Source organism: Lactuca virosa, chromosome 4 (assembly GCF_052849685.1).
Source record: "Lactuca virosa cultivar CGN04683 chromosome 4, Lactuca_virosa_CGN04683_v6, whole genome shotgun sequence".
NCBI lineage: Eukaryota > Viridiplantae > Streptophyta > Magnoliopsida > Asterales > Asteraceae > Lactuca > Lactuca virosa.
In genome coordinates this window covers 105,581,232-105,604,717 of record NC_136429.1, presented here as the reverse complement: position 1 = coordinate 105,604,717, position 23,486 = coordinate 105,581,232, and positions in this window count along the sequence as shown.

The window sequence follows — 23,486 nt, the reverse complement described above, 5'->3', positions numbered from 1 at the left end:
CGTGTACAAAAAACAAAGGGTATTTTCGTCATTTACAATTATTTAACAGAATCCTTTAACACAGTTAGTCATAAGGGCCTTTTACGTGCAAGGTTTGCTCCGGAAGGACCATCTCAGGGAAAAAAGTTTCGTAGTGACCATATTAGGGAAAAACTATAAAACTAAAGGACCATCCGTGTAATTTGTTCTAAATTTTTAATTTTTAAAATTTGCATGGACGTTTTTTTATGGAAAATAAACATTAAGTTTTTTTTAATGGCTAAGTGGCTAACCATATCATTAGTCATTACCCACCACAAAACAAAAAAACTCAAATAAAAGAGTTTAAGCTAAGACCATCTCCAACTCACTTTCATTTTTTCCCCCAAAAATACAGTAAAAAATAAGATAAATAGTGTTTTATTCCAACCCTACTCCATTTTTACCCCAAAAAATATATTTCATTATTCTAAGTTATATAAATTATCAAATACGCCCCTTCTATTAATTTTGTTTTAATAAATATATAATCTATATTTTTTTCATTACAATAATATTAAATAAATAAGATTATATTTATAATACGTAATTATAAGTTTTTGTAAAATACGTTATTGTGTTTTAAAATTTCAATATGTATTTAAATTTTAATATGAATTTGATAAACAAAAAAAAATTATATTTATGATTAATTAATATAATTCAATATATAACACAATATTATAAGTATTAAATCTTACATTTAAATAATAATTAATAGATAAAAAAACCAGAAATATATAAATATATAAAACGAGGGACTAAAACCGACAACTCAAAGTTCATCCTCATTTTAGGGGAAATGAATCCTATAACACCAAATATGGTGTTATACGATTCATTTCCCCCAAAATTAGGGAATAAATGAGGTAGGATTTGAGAGGAATGGGGGAAGAAATGGAGAATGGGAGTGAGTTGGAGATGCTCTAAATACAAAAAAATAAAACAAAATATAAAAAAATATTGAATGCATACGAAAATTTACCCTACTAGTTTTTGTTTTCTTTTTTGTTATTTTTTTTTCTTGTGGTGTATATAGAATAGGGCATGTGATAATATATAGGATTAATTAAATTATAATACTTAAAAACTTTGAAAATAAATTTAACGCTAAAAAAATTATAATAATAGTAACTAAAATACCATGTACAATGTAAGGGAGGGGGTAATCGACTCCGGGTTCCGTCATGGGTTGGGGTGGTATAATCGGTATCGTCGGGTAAGGACTCCTTCATCGCTGGTTCTGATGGGTTGGAGTGATTAATCGCATTTGGTGGGTTGGTAAATCCGTCTCTCCTCTTTTTTTCACACACTCACATATAAGCAAGAGATAAATTATTCCTTTTAAGTTGTCACGTATATACTTTTTCAATATATGATGTTAACGGTTGGTTAAAGATCAAAACGATATATTTTTTTTTATTTGCATGTCGTAATCTTTATTGAAATGGTAAATATTTGAACTTTGCTTGTGTCTAATCTAAGCAAAGGGAAAATTTATTCCTTTCCCTTCCCTTCATTAAAAATTAAAATTTTGAGAACATTGCATTCTTGTTTTAAGTATGGCACACAAAAATTTTAAATAATGCAGAGTGTTATTGTTAACGTGTTGCCAATTGTTAGTTGATAGTAATAAATTGATAAATAAAAAAAATGATAAATCGTATCATCTGAGTGGTTCATATCAACCCACTGTAAGAACTATATAGGATGTCATTTGTAGAACATTAACGATATTTTAGATGTGCTAGGGTTTAAACCTTTGACCTCTCCTGTGTGCAATATCGCTCCCCAACCACTATGCTCTCATCATAGTGACTAATAATAGATTAAGGGGTGACAAAAATACTCAAACCCAAGGGGAAAAACTAAATCAAAACTTTGGGACATGTAAACGGGTTAAATAAATGGCTATTGGACTGAGTGTGAGATATTTTCTAAAAAATTATGCTGGTTATGATATTAAAGTTATATACCGACCGATTATCTAGTCTCATTTCCCCCTCTCGGACCATTTATATTTTATAATAATACATATGATTTTATTATCAATACATGATTTCAAATGTATATTAAAATATTATTTGGGATATTATAATTAAAAAGTTTCTTATGTAATTACTATTTTTTTTTTTTGAAAGTGGAAATTATTGATATTGTTTTTAATTTTTATATTATGATATGTTTAGTTTATCATGAAATTTGAATATTTTAAATTGTTTATCGTGATTATACTTTTGCAACATTTGTTAAGAGTAAGTTAGTTAATGTTGTTAGAAATTCAAATCACTAAAAAAATTCTTTGGATGTGATTGCCATTGTGTGTTAAGTGATGAAAGTTTCATTTGGTAAATTTTAACTTGTTAATATATTAAATGCCCAACACTCGCGAGTATGCTCGTAAAACCGATGGGTATTTATTAACCGGGTATCCAACGGGACGAGACCGGATTTTTTATATGATTTTATAATCGGGTATGGGCATGGATCTATCAAAGACGTTATATTTCTGAACTATTGTAAGTATAAAGTTTCAATATTGTTATCTAGTTCTTTAGATCTTGTCATTTGGGGGCACTTTTGGTCTATTTTATGGGTGATCTTGGAGTTGAGTGGACTCCAACATCTTTTGATCTGTTTGGAATGTTTCTTACACCTCATGGACTAAGAAAGTTGTGATCTTTTGCCTTCCATTTTAGCCATGCAAGTTATCTCGGTCCTTTAGGCCATTTTGGTGTATTAAAGTTTAGATCTTGAAAGATTGTGGCATTATTATGGATAATTTGGAAACTTTATCCATCTAGACATCTTGTTGATTCAGATCTGAAAGTTAGAGACTTTGATTTAATGGATTGAGTTAACAAATATGCATTTTTGGGTTCCTTTGAGACTTAAAGTCTACATCTTGATAGTTTGGACCTTCCTAATGGATAAAGTTAGAAACTTTATCCATTAAGACCTTGGAAAGGATCACATCTGAGCTTTGGCGCTCCTGAAATCGGAAGAAAATGGATTAAGCTCGTTGAGTTGTTCAGATTAGTCCCCACGACGTGGCCTTAGGCTGTGGCGACGCGGCGACTGGGGAACCATCGACTATTTTGGCATTTTGTTCCCACGACGTGGCCAAGGAAGGCCACGACGTAGAGGGTTGTTGTTGGCAATTTTGACCTTAGCTTTGACAATTGATTGGTTTGACTTTTGGTCAAACTTGGGTAGAATTGAGTATTTGACTAAGGATTGGTCTCAGTTTGGATTTTAGGAAGCTTGGGTTGGTTGTTTTGTTGCTGAGGTAGCTGTTGAGCTTCTGTTGAGTAGTTCAGGTAAGCCTCTTCACTATACTTGCGGGTCGAAGGCACCAATGTCGGACCGTTAGATTATGTTTGTTGGATGCTAGTTGTCTTTGTGACTTGTTGACGTGCCCCACTAGGAATCCGTCAAATACAACGGAGATGTCGGTCTTACAAACGAATCCGAATGACGAACAGCTAACGTCGGGTCCTCACGCTCGAACCTGCCCTCGCGCTCCCGTGCTTATTCCTTAGCGCCCAAGCATCAAGGCCATAGTCGAGACAAAACAGTACCAACCCACTCACAGGCCGACAGGTGTGGTCCCTAGGAACATCACACCTTGCAAGCCTACGCCAATGGCAGGCAACTGCTTGCGGAACACGGTTCACTAATCAAAGTTCACCTTGCTCTGACAGAACCTGAAAGAGCAGAAAGCACTGTCGGGGATTTGCCCCCCCTTGCCACAGGTATAAAAGGTACCCTTCTCCCCCAAGAGAAGGGGTCAAGATCTAAAACCCTTTAACACTCTCTTTATGCCTTAAACCCACACTCTCTCATACTCTCGCTGACTTGATCTTCGGAGCCTCGTTCCGGGACAACCTTCCGGACGACGACTGACAGTCTTATTTTCTTTGCTGTGATTCTCAGGCTCTTCATTCCACCCGTCGAAAAGACGGAGTTAAGCCGGTGACATATCACAACAGTTGGCACTATCCATGGGACTCGAACCCACGACCACGTGTTTAAAAGCAATCTGGACGTGCACCCAACGCGACACAACCCGATAAACAACAACACGTGCCTACAATGGTGAGCACACGCACTACACCAATGCAACACGACAACATCAGGCCATACAACATTGTCACACGCAGTACGGAGACCACCAGGTGCCAATCGATTACTTCCTTGGTAAACGAAGCGCCGACACCAGACACACAACAAAAGCAAGATGGAGTGTTCATGGTTAACAGGCCATGTAAGAAACGAGAATGAACTCGAGCAAACCACGACGTGCAAGCGTTGACCCAACGTGTCAAAAGTATTAACTTTTCGCTAGACGACCTGAGGCCGCCAGAGCAGGATCCCATATACCCAATCCTCATAACTGCATGCATAAGACACAAACAAATCCACCGAGTCTACATAGATAATGTCACACCCCCAAACCGGAACGACGGAAACGTTCGGGGGTGGAGGACGTCATGTATAGTATCACAACAATTGCATCATAGTAATCAAAGTAAACACAACCATTACACTACATAAGAAAAATATTTACATCTGTTTGGTACATAGTTTGTATACATCAAAAGTATATAACCAAAAGTATAAAAGACGAGACACCATAAGCTCCGCCTTCTCAAAAGCCTGAGGGAGTACATGTCTACTGATTCCCTGAGAATACAAGCGGTTTTGAAATAGTATCAGCATAAAAGCTGGTGAGTTCACAAACATGTTTTTGTAATGAAAACTTGTTGATGAATCTGTGAAAATGTTTGTATTTTCCAAGAAAATCCAGTATTTTCTTTAGTAATGAAAAGTAGTCTTAAACCTTAAGCCAGTTGTAAGTTCGTTATTGAATTATGTTTTTGTGTCTGAAAGTACTTGTATGTATGCCTGGTACCACCAGTTGTATTGTATTGTTTTGCATGAAAGTTCTTGTATGAAATCTCTGACTACCACCAGTAATGTAAGTAATGTATAGTATGAAAACCCTGACCAACACCAGTATGTATGGTATGTTCTGTATAAAAACTCTGGCTAGCACCAGTATGTATAGTAGTTTTATTACTTAAAATAAAACCATGAATTGAAATCCCTGGAATCCTCCAGTTGTAGTACGTAGTAGTTCTATTAACGAAAATAAAACTATTGAAGAATGAAATACCGTAAACAAAAGGTTAGTTTATACTGTTGTGAGTTCGTATAACCATGCTTGATATGACCTAGTGACCTCTACGACGTTCTTCAGGCGTCGGGCGTTATGATATTTGTCACCCCAGGCATGCCTGCCTAACTGTAGCTAGCAGTTCAGGTGTGGGATAGTCAATCTCGAATAGATATATTCACAAATCTCACGCTCTCCCTCCAGGAGACTATGGTTATACTATGATAGGATTGAACCCGCACCCCGGAAGGTACAATTGAAGTGATGTCTCACAGCCTTGTATTAACTACTTTACGTGTAATGTAATGTTCTCTTGTACTTGAAGCTATACGTATGTCTGTTAATGTAAAAATAGTTATACTTAAATAATTATTTAGTAAGGTACTGTTGTATTCGAGAAACAGTATTGTATACCATAAACTAGTTTTACCCTAGTTTATATGTTTGTTATGATGTACGGTTCTTGAATCTTGTAAAACGGTGTATTGAACTCCAAACTATACCTATTATAGTTTTGTATTATGTTTGTAAAAGTTCAGTGATTCTTCCAAAGTATATCCACAAAGTTTTGAATGTATAGCATGTATGATACTGAAACCTTGCAATTTGTATAATGAAAACTACCCTCATGTTCAGCATGTTACATAAGGGATTTAAAATATCTAAATATTTAATAAAATGTATTGATTTCTCGGTTTGTATCGATTGCAAAGGTTTTTAAATCCATTTGAAACCATTTTGTATAAAAGCACAAAATTCTAGTATTTTACTTGTATTCTCCCCCTAAAAACATTGAAAGTAGTAAAATGTAGGGGTATGAACTTACTGTTGGATACGTGTATGTGCCGGATAATGAGACTGGAATGAGGATCTTTGAGTTGTTTCACGCGAAATTAACGACATCCTAATAAAAATTAAACACATATTTGCATTTAAATTAGCGAATCCATTAGTTAAAGTGTTAGAAAAACACTTGCTTTTGGTTAAGGAATGTTACCGAGACTCGATCGAAGTGGAAAAAGTAGGTTTTCAGCCAAGATTCCGATTGAGGCTGATTACGGTCGTGAAATGATTACGGCCGTGACTGTTCTCGGCCGTGAACGGTTTTCTGCCCTTGAAGGGTTTACGTCCCTTGATTGGTTTACGGTCGTGAACTGATTTCGGCATTTGAAGATTTGAAGATTTGAAGATTTGAAGGCTTTACGGCCGTGAACCCAAAATGAAGGGTGCTTGATTCGATGAAAGGATGAATGCTTGATGCTCCAAAACGAGTTCCAAGGTGAATTTGGGTGATTTTCGGAAGATAGAAAGAAGAAACTTGAGTTTTCGGTTGGTGGAGTTTAGAGAGAGAAAGTAGTGTTTTCGGCCAGAAAAGCAAAAATGAGGGTGAAACACATATATATAGGCTGGGTTCATGGTCGGTGGTGGGGTCCACCCAGTCGTGCACGGTTCACGGCCGTGAACGGTTTACGGCCGTGAACACGATTGCGGCCGTGAACACCGGGTTGCTCGAGAAATTTTATTTAACGGGATTTGACTTTCGTTGTGTAACGCCCGTAGATCCGGACAATTCAATTTAGAGACGATAAGCATCAAAAATGACTTTTTGATGGAAGATTATTTAGAGGGATTAATCTTAACTAAGTTGTAGTATATGTTACAAGGATTCCGTACATATAAAGAACGCCGAAATCCGAGTTATAACGAAGAAGTTATGACTTGTCGGAGTTTCGCGACAGAAACTGCACGACACAGCGCGGCGTAAATAATGAACATACGTTAGAGCGATATTTGGACTTAGCGATCTAAATGAAAGTCGTAGAATACGTTAAACCGAGAGCGTGCATAAAAAGAACGTCTAAATCTGACTTCGTATGAGGAAGTTATGATTTTTCGAAGTTTCAGCATTAGCAGTATGCAGCCCGAAGTTCGAATATGAGATCGAGTGATTTCTAGCCGAAACGATCTAAATGAGAATTGAAGATCTCATCGATAGTAGTCCAACGGTAAAAAGACAGACGAAAACGGACGTCAGACGAAGAAGTTATGGATTTCTAACGGAGTTTTCATGTCCCGGCCTACTAAAAATAATATAATAAAAATATAATAAAAATAAATTCAAAATTAGCCGACGGAGTCTAAATGAGAGTTGTAGAGCATAATCTCACCTACGTGTGCATATAAAGAACGTCGAAAATGGAGTTCGTATGCGAAAGTTATGAATTTCTTAAGTTCGGGGCGCGAAACCCCAAAACTGTCAAAGTTCACGACGTGAATACAGTGTTCACGACGTGAACTTAGTATTTATGACTTCTGGAGCCTGACAGACGCAAGTTGCGATAACGCACCTGATGACTATTGAACTCACGACGTGAATATTTGAGATTCACGACGTGAATCCAGAAAAATGGCCCTATAAATAGAATTCAAGGGGCAGCCGAGTTTGGTTGCTCAATCTCTTCTCTCCCACTCCCGATACCCTCTCTAAGCCCTATTTTAACCCCCCGAAGCCCCGGTATCATCCTGAGACACGAAGCAAGTCCCGAAGCCCGAAGATCCCGAGAAGAAAAGAGTTTCCGAGCCGAAGCTCTGCCTGCGAGAAGCCCGGTGTGTGAAGATCTTCCAGTTTTACCGAAGAATACTACTTTACGAGCCGTAGTGCTGTCCGAGAATCATCTAATCAAGTGAGTGTGTAGTTACTTTCTTCTAACACATAGATATGAAGTATTTGCTATGAAATACGTGCTATGTGTTTATACTTTGTTTGTTTACTTGAGATGGATGCTGAATGAATGTTTTATACGAGTTTTTAAATAGTTTTAAACTGTATATGTAATTTATATCTACAAATATGTTGGGTAGAACATGGGTAGATGAAATAGTTGGTGTGTGATGAAATAATGTGATAAGAGATAGGTGAGGATATAATGATAGATAGGTGATGAATTACGAGTCCAGGCGATGTTGTGGCTGCGTATTCATGCGATGATAGTCTAACCCTTGTTATGAATTACGAGTCCAGGTGATGTTGTGGCTGCGTATTCATGCGATGATAGTCTAACCCTTATTATGAATTACGAGTCCAGGCGATGTTGTGGCTGCGTATTCATGCGATGATAGTCTAACCCTTATTATGATTTACGAGTCCAGGCGATGTTGTGGCTGCATAATCATGCGATGATACCCTAACCCTTACTAGACACATATTGAGGGAGTGATCCCCGAATTAGTATTGTCTATGCGATGTAGGCGATGATCCTTAGGAAAAGTTCTTAGGAATAAACATATAAGGAAATGAGATGTAAGGAGATGAGAGGTAAATATGATATAGGAGATGACCCTTAGGATAATATCTTTAGGGAAGATTAAATGAAGATAATGGGAATGGGTAATTGGGTTGATTGTTTGATGATTAAATATAATAATTATATTATTGTGGGTTGAAAACCCTATACGCTCACCAGGCTCCCAAGCCTGACCCACTCAGTTTTCTTTGCATTACAGGTAATGGCACAAGAGTATAAGTTGGTGGACTTGACGAGAGATTTTGGATTATAGATCAGTAGTTATAAATGACTGTTGTAAGGTCTATTTTATACTGTTTATGCTTTTGGTCTGTATCGGAACATGACATCCCGAGATTTTGTTATTTAATGAAAATACCTTTCTTTAAAGAAATGCTTTGATAAATTCTTATCACATTTTGTTTTGGGAACAAATTCCGCAACTGTTTTCTTTAAAAGATTACTCTGATTTATAAAACAAAGCATAAACAAATCGGTCTTTTCTGGCCGTGAAAATTGGGGATGTAACAGTTGGTATCAGAGCATTAGTTTAAGCGAACTAGGAATTTGTAGGATTTCTAGACTTAAACTTAGAATGCTAAGCGATGATTGTGAGATGAGTGTCTACCATATTTTAAGACACGAGCACTAGTATATTTTAGGAAAGATGCCTAAAATGCTTTTATGTGCTAAATGTTATATGTTTGCCATATATGATATTATTTGTTCGGATCTATGGTCTGTTGCCGACCGGGTCTGGAAACCTTATGTGTTTAGGATTCTAAGCGTACGGCTACGATATTAGAACTAGCATGTAAACGTTTCGGAGTGATAAGGAGATTTATACGTCTATCGTAAATAAAGCTTTCTTATCTTAAATTCTCGCCCGGTGCACCGAACGTCTGCTTCGATGTACAAAGCGTTATGGTGAAGACTCGTAGAGAATTGAGTAAATGGAGGAAATGAGAGGCTTATGATAGTGAAAGAAACCTATCGGAAGATATCGTAAGAGTGATATCTTGCCTTTAGAATATGTCTGATAAAATAACGGAACGTTTAGAGGAGTACGGTACGTCTGAGGTACACCTTCGATTGGCAGGATGGTGGAACGATTGGTGTAATTCTTGAAGTTATCCCATCGTCTGGAATTTCCATCACCAACCGAGTTGAAGTAGAATTGATGATTGAAGATACGCATGGAAGAAGTCCTAGTATAGTCTAGGAAAATTTTTATGATTAATTGGACACATTTGTATGTGTTAAATTGTTTTGTGATTTTAGGACTTGGGGACTGCGAGACAATACTTGGGACGAGTATGAGTAGGTGTGAATAGTAGTAGAGATCTATACTACTGGAAGCACAGGACTCACACTTGGATCAGGGAAAGTCACAAGGTTACCAAGAAGCTAGCGATTGGTCTCGTTTTATTCAAGTATGTCGTTACCATTGTTTCGGTAGTGACTAAGAAGATGATTGATATTCTAACCCTAGCGGTCATATCAAATTGAGTCCGACTACGATGAGTTTGTTACGTGGTTCATAGAACCAAGTTCGAGGTAGCATCTGACACAAGTCAGAAGATTGAAATCAATGCGATCGATAGCATCGCGCTCGTTGTTAAGGAAGCTTGTAGCTAGAAATGCTACATGTAAAGATGTGATTATATCACATTAGAATATGAAGGAAGGTATATTCCATTCTGGAATTTGACTCTAAGAGACTTGAGTCTAAGCGTTGCATCATACGATGAGAGGTCATTAGAACACGACCCATCGGTCTGTTACAATAGATAAAGGAAAGTACTTATCCTAAGAAGAAGAAGGAGTCCTCAGTAAGGATTTATTTTGTAACACGAAGGTTACGATTGAAAGTCCAACATAGTACGAAGAGCAGATGCAGGATTGAGGACTACCTGCTATCGAGAAGTCCAAGAGTTAGATACTCTTTCGAGGAAACATAGAACTTACAGTTATTACCTAGGATGAAGAGATAACGTATGGAATCATTATACAAGTCCTATTTCGTTGATGATTCCGGGACGTAATCATCCTAAGGGGGAAATAATTGTAACGCCCGTAGATCCGGGCTATTCAATTTAGAGAGGATAAGCATCAAAAATGACTTTTTGATGGAAGATTATTTATAGGGATTAATCTTAACTAAGTTGTAGTATATGTTACAAGGATTCCATACATATAAAGAACGCCGAAATCCGAGTTATAACGAAGAAGTTATGACTTGTCGAAGTTTCGCGACAGAACCGGCACGACACAGCGCGACGTAAATAATGAATTTACGTTAGAGAGATATTTGGCCTTAGCGATCTAAATGAAAGTCGTAGAATACGTTAAACCGAGAGCGTGCATAAAAAGAACGTCTAAATCTGACTTCGTATGAGGAAGTTATGATTTTTCGAAGTTTCAGCATTAGCAGTATGCAGCCCGAAGTTCGAATATGAGATCGAGTGATTTCTAGCCGAAACGATCTAAATGAGAATCGAAGATCTCATCGATAGTAGTCCAACGGTAAAAAGACAGACGAAAACGGACGTCAGACGAAGAAGTTATGGATTTCTAACGGAGTTTTCCTGTCTCGGCCTACTAAAAATAATATAATAAAAATATAATAAAAATAAATTCAAAATTAGCCGACGGAGTCTAAACGAGAGTTGTAGAGCATAATCTCACCTACGTGTGCATATAAAGAACGTTGAAAACGGAGTTCGTATGCGAAAGTTATGAATTTCTTAAGTTCGGGGCGCGAAACCCCAAAACTGTCAGAGTTCACGACGTGAATACAGTGTTCACGACGTGAACTCAGTATTTATGACTTCTGGAGCCTGACAGACGCAAGTTGCGATGACGCACCTGATGACTATTGAACTCACGACGTGAATATTTGAGATTCACGACGTGAATCCAGAAAAATGGCCCTATAAATAGAATTCAAGGGGCAGCCGAGTTTGGTTGCTCAATCTCTTCTCTCCCACTCCCGATACCCTCTCTAAGCCCTATTTTAACCCCCTAAGCCCCGGTATCATCCTGAGACACGAAGCAAGTCCCGAAGCCCGAAGATCCTGAGAAGAAAAGAGTTTCCGAGCCGAAGCTCTGCCTGCGAGAAGCCCGGTGTGTGAAGATCTTCCAGTTTTACCGAAGAATACTACTTTACGAGCCGTAGTGCTGTCCGATAATCGTCTAATCAAGTGAGTGTGTAGTTACTTTCTTCTAACACATAGATATGAAGTATTTGCTATGAAATACGTGCTATGTGTTTATACTTTGTTTGTTTACTTGAGATGGATGCTGAATGAATGTTTTATACAAGTTTTTAAATAGTTTTAAACTGTATATGTAGTTTATATCTACAAATATGTTGGGTAGAACATGGGTAGATGAAATAGTTGGTGTGTGATGAAATAATGTGATAAGAGATAGGTGAGGATATAATGGTGATGATAATTAGGTGATGATAGATAGGTGATGAATTACGAGTCCAGGCGATGTTGTAGCTGCGTATTCATGCGATGATAGTCTAACCCTTGTTATGAATTACGAGTCCAGGTGATGTTGTGGCTGCATATTCATGTGATGATAGTCTAACCCTTATTATGAATTACGATTCCAAGCGATGTTGTGGCTGCGTATTCATCTGATGATAGTCTTACCCTTATTATGATTTACGAGTCCAGGCGATGTTGTGGCTGCGTAATCATGCGATGATACCCTAACCCTTACTAGACACATATTGAGGGAGTGATCCCCGAATTAGTATTGTCTATGCGATGTAGGCGATGATCCTTAGGAAAAGTTCTTAGGAACAAACATATAAGGAAATAAGATGTAAGGAGATGAGAGGTAAATATGATATAGGAGATGACCCTTAGGATAATATCTTTAGGGAAGATTAAATGAAGATAATGGGAATGGGTAATTGGGTTGATTGTTTGATGATTAAATATAATAATTATATTATTGTGGGTTGAAAACCCTATACGCTCACCAGGCTCCCAAGCCTGACCCACTCAGTTTTCTTTGCATTACAGGTAATGGCACAAGAGTATAAGTTGGTGGACTTGACGAGAGATTTTGGATTATAGATCAGTAGTTATAAATGACTGTTGTAAGGTCTATTTTATACTGTTTATGCTTTTGGCCTGTATCGGAACATGACATCCCGAGATTTTGTTAATTAATGAAAATACATTTCTTTAAAGAAATGTTTAGATAAATTCTTATCACATTTTGTTTTGGGAACAAATTCCGCAACTGTTTTCTTTAAAAGATTACTCTGATTTATAAAACAAAGCATAAACAAATCGGTCTTTTCTGGCCGTGAAAATTGGGAATGTCACAGTTGGTATCAGAACATTAGTTTAAGCGAACTAGGAATTTGTAGGATTTCTAGACTTAAACTTAGAATGGTAAGCGATGATTGTGAGATGAGTGTCTACCATATTTTAAGACACGAGCACTAGTATATTTTAGGAAAGATGCCTAAAATGCTTTTATGTGCTAAATGTTATATGTTTGCCATATATGATATTATTTGTTCGGATCTATGGTCTGTTGCCGACCGGGTCTGGAAACCTTATGTGTTTAGGATTCTAAGCGTACGGCTACGATATTAGAACTAGCATGTAAACGTTTTGGAGTGATAAGGAGATTTATACGTCTATCGTAAATAAAGCTTTCTTATCTTAAATTCTCGCCCGGTGCACCGAACGTCTGCTTCGATGTACAAAGCGTTATGGTGAAGACTCGTAGAGAATTGAGTAAATGGAGGAAATGAGAGGCTTATGATAGTGAATGAAACCTATCGGAAGATATCGTAAGAGTGATATCTTGCCTTTAGAATATGTCTGATAAAATAACGGAACGTTTAGAGGAGTACGGTACGTCTGAGGTACACCTTCGATTGGCAGGATGGTGGAACGATTGGTGTAATTCTTGAAGTTATCCCATCGTCTGGAATTTCCATCACCAACCGAGTTGAAGTAGAATTGATGATTGAAGATACGCATGGAAGAAGTCCTAGTAGAGTCTAGGAAAATTTTTATGATTAATTGGACACATTTGTATGTGTTAAATTGTTTTGTGATTTTAGGACTTGGGGACTGCGAGACAATACTTGGGACGAGTATGAGTAGGTGTGAATAGTAGTAGAGATCTATACTACTGGAAGCACAGGACTCACGCTTGGATCAGGGAAAGTCACAAGGTTACCATGAAGCTAGTGATTGGTCTCGTTTTATTCAAGTATGTCGTTACCATTGTTTCGGTAGTGACTAAGAAGATGAAGTCCATTGTGATTCGTTCCCACTTCCACTCAGGTATTTCTGGCTGTTGAATTAGACCTGAGGGCTTTTGATATTCCACCTTCACCTTGGCGCAAGTCAGGCACTTGCCCACGAAGGTAGCAATTTCTGCTTTCATGTTTGGCCACCAATATAGCTTTTTGAGATCTATATACATCTTATCTGAACCTGGGTGAACGGAATATCGAGTTTTGTGGGCTTCATTCATGATCACCTCTCTGTAACCACCGAACATTGGTGTCCAGATCCGGTCCATGAAGTAACGAACCCCGTCACCCTTGATTTCGAAGTTCTTGTCCGTTCCTCTCAAGGCTTCATCTGCCACATTATTCAGCTTCAAGGCTTCTAGCTGAGCCTCTTTGATCTGTGTGGCCAGATGCGAATGGATTGTCATGGTTAGTGCCTTCATCTTACGACCCGAGTATTCCTTCCGACTAAGGGCGTCCGCTACTACATTGGCCTTGCCCGGATGATAGCGAATTCCGCACTCGTAATCATTGAGTAGCTCTACCCATCGTCGTTGTCTCATGTTGAGCTCTTTCTGATCAAAGATATGTTGTAAACTTTTGTGGTCGGTGAAGATAGTGCACTTGGTACCGTAGAGATAAATATCTCCAAATCTTAATGCAAAGACCACTGCTCCCAACTCCAGATCGTGAGTTAGATAATTGACTTCGTGTGCTTTCAGCTGTCTTGAGGCGTATGCAATGACTTTTCCTCGCTGCATGAGCACACAGCCTAGCCCCTGATTGGATGCATCGCAGTAGACCACGATGTCCTTCGTCCCTTCTGGAAGAGACAAGATAGGTGCGCTGCATAAGGCCTTCTTCAATTTTTGGAACGCAGTGTCTTGATTTTCTCCCCAACGAAAGGTTACACCTTTCTGAGTCAGGGCGGTAAGAGGCTTAGCAATCGTGGAGAAATTCTGCATAAACCTGTGATAATAGCCAACAAGACCCAAGAATTGACGAATTTTTGTGGGTGTCTTCGGTGCTGACCAATTTTCGATAGCTTTAATTTTGGAAGGGTCCACGTGTATGCCTTCTTCGCTAACCACGTGACCGAGGAAAGTTAATTTTCTGATCCAGAATTCGCATTTTGAGAATTTTTCATATAGTTTCTCCGCCCTTAGAGTTCCCAGCACTTGCCTCAAATGTTGTCTGTGATCTTCCTCACTCTGAGAATAGACAAGTATATCATCTATGAATACTATCACGAACTTGTCTAGGAACGGGAGGCACACCCGATTCATCGGATCCATGAATACCGCGGGTGCGTTGGTTAGACCAAATGGCATTACTACAAACTCGTAGTGACCATACCGAGTTCGGAAAGCTGTTTTCGGAACATCACTTTCCAAGACTCGTAGTTGATGATACCCTGATCTTAGGTCTATCTTTGAGAAGTAACTAGTGTTGGATTAATGTCTAAGTCCATAACTATAATTGGTAAGACTTGACTCGACCCGACATGGTCCATTTGGGTTGCATGACATCATGCATTTGGATAGACTATAATGAGATACATAACACTTAAGGTTTGTTAATATATTATAAGTTATAATATATTAATAAGATTATTTAATTAGTATTGATCAAGAATTAATCTAGAATTAATTAAATGATCAAAAGAAGACTAATTAAATATATGGGTTGATTGTGTAAATCACACATACTTGTATAGTGGGCTAATGCTCCATGGATTATCAAGTTGGGCTAAAACCCATAAGATGCTCCATGGATGCTCCATGAAGTATTTAAACCCATGGATCCAAGGAAATGGAAAGCCATGACAATTAGGGTTTACCCTAATTGTCACTAACTATATAAGCATCTTATTGTTGACAAAATCGGTCACTAGTGTATGAACATGAGGCCTAGCCGATTTGATGAAGTGTTCTAATTCTCTCAAGTTATTCCAAGTGTATTTGGTGTTGTGTGAACCATTTGAGGTGTCACACTTGGGGCACTAGGCACTCAAGCTTCATGAAGTCATTCTACATCAAAGAGGTATGTAATTCTAACTTGATATATTCATATGAATCAATGTTATTATGCTAGTTAGGATGAATACCATGGAAAGTTCATATTTGCATGTATAATAGAGAAAACATAGATCCAAGGTATTTAGGGTTGCATGTACACTTAGGAGTGTTAGAATGCTCAAAACCCAACAGTGGTATCAGAGCGTAGGCTTGTTTTCTTGTTATACTTGCAAAAATGGCTGAAAAATCGAATTTTGTTGCTGTCTGAACAGCAGACTCGCCGAGTCCATGAAGGGACTCGACGAGTCCAAGGCAAAATGCATCCAACTCGCCGAGTTGGTTCATGCACTCGACGAGTTGGACCCCCTGACAGCATATATTCGACTGTTTTGGCTCGAATTGGATTAGGAACATTACCCTAAGCATTTTTTGGACTTATAAACTTATTTTTTCATGTGGTAATGTTCATTCTAATCCAATTTCCAAGATAATTGTCAATAGATTCATGTTTTGTATTAGTTTAAGTGTTATGCTAATTACATGAAAAAATTTGATTCCAATTATTTTGTTCATATGAGTTGCTTAGATTAATAGAAAAGGTTGATTGATTATGTGTCTTTGATCCATTTTAATCTAAGAGTGGATTCTAAAATGTGTTTGTGTAATTTGTCCTCAAGTTACATGAAAAGTCACATTAAAGTTTCGTAAAACTCATAAAAGTTGGCAATGGTTACAAAATGAAGAGTCTTGTCCTCATTAAATGGTTTTATGACTCCATAACTTGTCCTCAAGTTATGGAGGTTCAAGAGTCACTTCATTAAATCATTAAAATGTGTAACCTTAATTAGTTCCATAAGTTGCAAAAGAAGAAGAGTTACATTCTTTAATAGTTTAAAGTCTTCCATAACTTGTCCTCAAGTTATGGAACTTGAAGAGTTTTCTTATTTAAAACTACTTTAAACTCATAAGTTATGGAATTAATTAGTTTTGAATAGTTTCAAAACTTGCCCTCAAGTTTTGGAATTTGTAAAGTTTCCCTCAAGAATACTTTAATTCCAAGTTAAGCCCTTAGAGTTTTAAAAGTTAAAATTCAATCCTTATACTATTATAATATTATAAGTTAATACTATATATATATATATATATATATATATATATATATGTATAAGAGCAAGTCAGTCTTACCATTAGTAGGCCTCATTCACGAAGCCGGTCTATAAGGGGGGTATAAGGTTGTTGCCTATAAAATGGCAGCTTAATGGGTGTCCACTCTCACCCATCGCTTCCTTAACTGGTGGAGGGTCGTTAGCCGAACAGGTAGGACAAGGACTATAATTCTCCCTTCATTAAAAGTATTAATGATAAATACTAAGTAACTAAACACTTATAAATTCCCAATCTTAGTTACGTAGGAAAATGTGAATAAGGTGCTAACCCATGAAATTACACTTTGCACTTTGCTTAAGTCGGTTAGTGGAGCGCGTGTGGTTTACCGGCACACTAGCTTGATTTAACAAGGTAGGCAAAGGGTTTCTTAAAGTTTATCATAGGCCGGTGGAGCGTGTGTGGTTTACCGGCACATCGGTTGGGTGATAAACATTTAAGAGTACCAAGTAATTTGCATGGTTACTTCACACCTTGTTTTATGATCGTCGGCATCCCAGTCACAAAAACTGAAGGGCACACTCGAGATTGAAACATGCCATTGAACAGTTCAATGAATCTCAAAGGAACTAGGAGTTTCAAAACCAATTAAAACCTAATAAATTATTTCGTTTTCATGGTGGAAATTGGTGAATCGTCAGCCACCTACCTTCAAATATTTTATAGCCTGGATTACGGCATCCCTCTTCCAAGTTATAAAATATTGTGTTGGGTCCTAGCCTTAATATTTCATATTAGGTGTTATATTAAGGACTTTAAATCAACTATCTTGAATATCTCCCAAAAGATGTCTAGCTCAGATATCTATGATCTTCCCAAATCTCTTGGAAATTTACTTCCTCCACCTCCTCCAATTATTCTCCCTAACCCACAAGTTCAAGGTCACTCAAGCCCTAATGGCAAGCAAGGTCTATGTGTGATCACATCTTGGAGATGGAGTCACATATTGACAAGCCGGGAGAGTTGGGTGTCAAAGTCTTGAGAAAGTTGGATGTTCAATCACTTTCTAAGTCACATAGTGAGTTCCTTTGGGACTACTATGAAACAGACTATGACATGTACCTTAATGATCATATCTATTTGCTTGGTGCTACTGAATCAGCAATGATTTGGAGGACTAGTAAAGCAAATTTGATTAGAATATCAACTTCCCAAACTTCCATGGACTTTGAAAATGGTAACATTGGATATCCAGAAAAACTTTCGCTTCCCAATGGAAAGGGATTGGCCATAGTCAACTCGGTTGACCAAATGGTAAAGAGAAAGGCAAGTCTGTGATAGTCCAGTACACCATTCCTAAAGAGTCCATATGTTTCTCTTGCCAAAGGAAGGGGTATTGATTGTGATGCTGCCTATTTACCTGAAAGATCATAAGGTTGATCAAGTCAAGAAGTTTGACTCTGCTTCAGGTAAAGTTCACTATCTAACTCTGCTAAGTTTCTATTCTGAGATTCTTGTCACATGATGTGACTGGGTCACATGTTGATGTTTTAAGAATCAAAGAAATGTGAAGAAACTTAAAGGAAGTATATGTTGATTTTGATCGCGAAGATAGATTTCAATCGCATGGTTCGGTGATCATAATTTTTGATCTACTGCTTAAGAGTTGTGATAGATTGCTTAGGAATAGATAACAACATAGTTTTCATATGCATTTGCATTGTAAGGATAAGTTTTTCCGCAAGTTTTAAATAAAAGAAAACTTTGTTTTATTTACTTTTATATATATCCTTACAATAGCATTTGTGGAAAATTGTTGTTTATATGATTCCATTGATAGCAATATTTGAAATGGACTTGATTCTTTCGTTTGTGGTAGTGTCTAAATTTACCAAATAAGGAAAGATTCTCATTCCCAAGTTTAAGTTGGATAGAAACTTGAAATCATGCAAGTTGTATTGTGTGATGAATGAGAATTGTCATCTTTGGGAAATTAAGACTAATTCCTTGTTCACATGTATATGTGAGTCAATTAAAGGACTAAAGGGATCGAATACACATTCTTGTGCACTGGTCAAGTCCACCACAAAGATCGATAAGACTATTCGTCATGATTTATTAAAGTTTAGTAAATATGGTTATACTTATAAGTTTAAGTATAATTCTGAAGCATTAGAAAAGTCTCGATGTATGGCAGAAAGAATGAGAAGAATCAAATTAGGCAGAAAGATAAAAGTTTCTCAAATCTGAAAAGATGGGAGAGTACTTTAGTATCATGTTTTGTGATCATCTTAATGATTAAAGAACCATATCACAATTGGTCTTCTAAGGACATCTTAGTGCATTTTTATGGCTAAGAAGAGGAGTCATGAATTGTTGAAATGGTTAAATCAAGAAGATGAGTCATACCTCGTCCAAAACAATTCTTAGAGTCATACTCCAAGATTGTAATTTGAGTGACACATCTTAAAGAAGGATTATTAACACTTGTCAAATGTAAGAGTAAAAGTGTCCTACTCTTGTACATTTGAAATTGGTAAGTTGTGATGTTTTGGATAAAACAAAGACCAACTAAGGCCAATTGTGTGAAGTGTTTGTCTTGATAAAGAATCCGCACTATCTCTTGAATATTTGACAAGTGAGTCTTATATGTCAAGAGGACAGTGGGAGTCTTAAAGATCCTGAAAGGGTTTCAAAGATCTAATCAAGAATAAAAACCTGTAAGTTTGACACTAGCACACGACGTGAGGTTTATAACCTATCGTGTTGACATATTTCTATGCCCATTCCAGTTAAAGTTGGCTTTGCGTATGAGTTCTGAGGGTTCTCAATTGGTTGCATAACAACTTGGAAGCAATGGCAGGCCCTTGTGCTGCCAGGTGGCAAGAAATTAAGATTTAGTTCAGTCCATATCAGTTTGGATTTGTCACTAACCTTGTCTTGTGATTATGGCTTTGACAGATTCACATGGATAAGAACACATACACCATAAAATCTAAGGTTCATAAGTTTTCTCTCTGATTCATGAAAATGATGGTGAGGAAACACTTCCACCAAGTAGATTTGAAGCAGATGGCAAAGGTCTAAACAATTGAGACTATGATTACGGCATCCCTTTTCATAGTTCTGAAATTGTTTAGACACACCTGTAAGCTATCTAAGATAAAGTGTATGAGTTTGATAATGTCTTATCAAAGCAATCTCGTATCAGAAATCTGAAATTTGGTAAGAAAGTCAATAAAGTATTGATTTCTAGAAGTCCAGCTGATTTCTAAGTACATGTCAAAGCTAGCGGGAGCATAAGTGTTATGCTAATAATCATCATGTTAGTGGGAGCATGATAATTATGATAAAGGTTGCAAGTTAGCAATGTTAATTATAGAAAACAAAAGTTTCAATTCGTGGAGTTGCAGGGGTTGAAAAGTTGTTTTGCTATAATTGAGGGAGAGGAAATTATACTTCATTTCAATTCTAAAAGCTTAGATTGAGGTTTTAATCATCTTTAGTCAAGGATATATATGAATTTTGTGTTGAAATGACTCAACATAAGGAAATTCTATATATGGGTCTATTATTTGCGTTCTAAAATTTGATTATGATTACGGCATCCCTTTTCATAATCTGAATTATGAGAACTTGGCAAATAAAAATATTGTAGCAAAAGACTGGTCTAGAATCATGTCTTTATGTGAGACATCATGAATCATGTCCCATTTGCTTTGGGTACAGGATCGATTGCATGTGTTATAATATTTAATATTTGTCCCTTCTAAATTTTTCCAAATGCCCAGAGGCATTAAGAAGGGAAAAAGTCTAGAATTGGATATGACTAAAATGATTAAGCAATTGTCGAGGACAATCTAAGGTTTACCAGAGATTGGTTGCTCAGGGACAGTTGGAAGTATAGTGTTAACTTTGGAAGGACCATATTGACATATTCTGAAAAGAGGCAACTCTTGTTCAGAAGTGATAGTCAAAATGGGAATATGGAAATGTTTCCATTGGTGGAAGTTATTCAATTTGTGTAAGATTAGAAAAACTTAATGCAAGAAGGATATTTCCATGGAGTTGATCTCCATTGGAATACCTTATAATGACTGTTGACAAGTCTTTGTGACTTTGTACATATTCATTACAAGAGGGTCAGTGCATATAAGTTTAAAAACTAAACAGATTTCGATAAATGATAGGAATTTGAAATTCTCACATTTTTCGATAAGGATTTGGAAGTGTGAAATTAGAATCATTGAAATTATGCTCAATTGGTTTATTTCACAAAGTAAGGATCATAGAAAACATAGAGTGCATACTTAGTGTATGGCAAAGCTATTGTTTTGAAAAACATAGTGTACTTGCTTGGAGCATGGGACAACTAGTGTTTTTTAATTCAAGTATAAAGTTGATAAAACTGAAACAATGAATAATGAGTAATCAGTATGGTGATAAATAAAAGTGTCTTATTTATATTCATAGGTTTTGATACCATATTGGATTCAATTATTCTTGTGTTTCATTTTGCATGTTTTGACTTCCAGAGTAAACTAGGTTATTCTTCCCGAATGACTAAGTTATTCAAACCATCCACAGTCGGTCATATGTTGGAAGTAGATATGAATCAAGACTGTCATGGGTTGGCTTGTAGAGGTCTAAGATGTTGGACAAAGTGGTGCTACAACACTCGTGAGTGCTCATAAGTTCTGAGTATTGGATTCAACCCACGCTCATTTGAATCACTTCATGGGTTTTATCACGAGTGATCATGAGATGATAATATCTTATATTCTTAAAAACCTAGAGATATGAGTTGTTACTATGAGTTGGTTATACATTGATTGCACGAAACCGCATTGGTAACTCGATGTTATAAAACGTGCCTTTGTGTATGATTCAACAAGTAGTAGAACAAGCCATATGAGTCGAAGTTTATCCATTCCTTTTACCTTCGGGATAAAAGCGATATATGTGGGCCCCTCGATGATTTAGTGATGACACATGTGAGTGCTTGGCCAAGCCAGGACTGATTTGATTTGTTCAATCAGTCAGTCATCATAAATCGGAAATCGGGAAACAACAAATGGACAGAGAGAATGATTTACAATCCATGTCTCAGTCCATATGATATCTAGAATGGAGGAATATATGATCACTTATATAATGAACAAGTCATTGACAAAGGTCAGAGATCATCGGCAAGGTCAAAGTTCGACGGAAGCTTTTGAGAGCTACCATTGCCAGTCGGTTCTTGAAGTCATACGTAATAATAGTTTTAGACTTATCCAAGTGGGAGACTGTTGGATTAATGTCTAAGTCCATAACTATAATTGGTAAGACTTGACCTGACCCGGCATGGTCCATTTGGGTTGCATGGCATCATGCATTTGGATAGACTATAATGAGAGACATATCACTTAAGGTTTGTTAATATATTATAAGTTATAATATATTGATAAGATTATTTAATTAGTATTGATCAAGAATTAATCTAGAATTAATTAAATGATCAAAAGAAGACTAATTAAATATCTGGGTTGATTGTGTAAATCACCCATACTTGTATAGTGGGCTAATGCTCCATGGATTATCAAGTTGGGCTAAAACCCATAAGATGCTCCATGGATGCTCCATGAAGTATTTGAACCCATGGATCCAAGGAAATGGAAAGCCATGACAATTAGGGTTTACCCTAATTGTCACTAACTATATAAGCATCTTATTGTTGACAAAATCGGTCACTGGTGTATGAACATGAGGGCTAGCCGATTTGATGAAGTGTTCTAATTCTCTCAAGTTATTCCAAGTGTATTTGGTGTTGTGTGTACCATTTGAGGTGTCACACTTGGGGCACTAGGCACTCAAGCTTCATGAAGTCATTATACTTCAAAGAGGTATGTAATTCTAACTTGATATATTCATATGAATCAATGTTATTATGCTAGTTAGGATGAATACCTTGGAAAGTTCATATTTGCATGTATAATAGAAAAAACATAGATCCAAGGTATTTAGGGTTGCATGTACACTTAGGAGTGTTAGAATGCTCAAAACCCAACAACTAGCTCATTGGAGTTGATCGAAGAGGTCGTCGATTCTGGGTAAGGGGTAACGGTTCTTGATAGTAAGCTTGTTCAGTTCGCAGTTCGCGATAATCTATGATCATCCGAAAGGACCCATCCTTCTTTTTCACAAATAAGACCGGGGATCCCCAGGGCGAGGAACTTGGTCTGATAAATCCCTTGTTGAGCAGTTCATTGAGCTGGATGGATAACTCTTGCATTTCTGTCGGCGCTAGACGGGAAGGGGATTTGGCTACTGGGTAGCTCCGGGAATTAAGTCGATTCGGAACTCGATTTGGCGCTCGGGAAGAATTCCGGGAAGATCTTCGGGGAAGACATCGGGAAACTTGAAGACTTTGGGGATGCTCTCGAGGTCTTTAACTTCCTTTTTTCATTAACGAAATGGGCTAGGAATGAATGACATTCCTTTTGCAGATATTTTTGGGCTTTGATGCACGAAATAATACGAAGGCTTGAGCTGAGTTTATCACCATAGATAATGAGGGCTTCGCCAGATGGCAGATTGAGGCGAATGGATTTTTCATAACA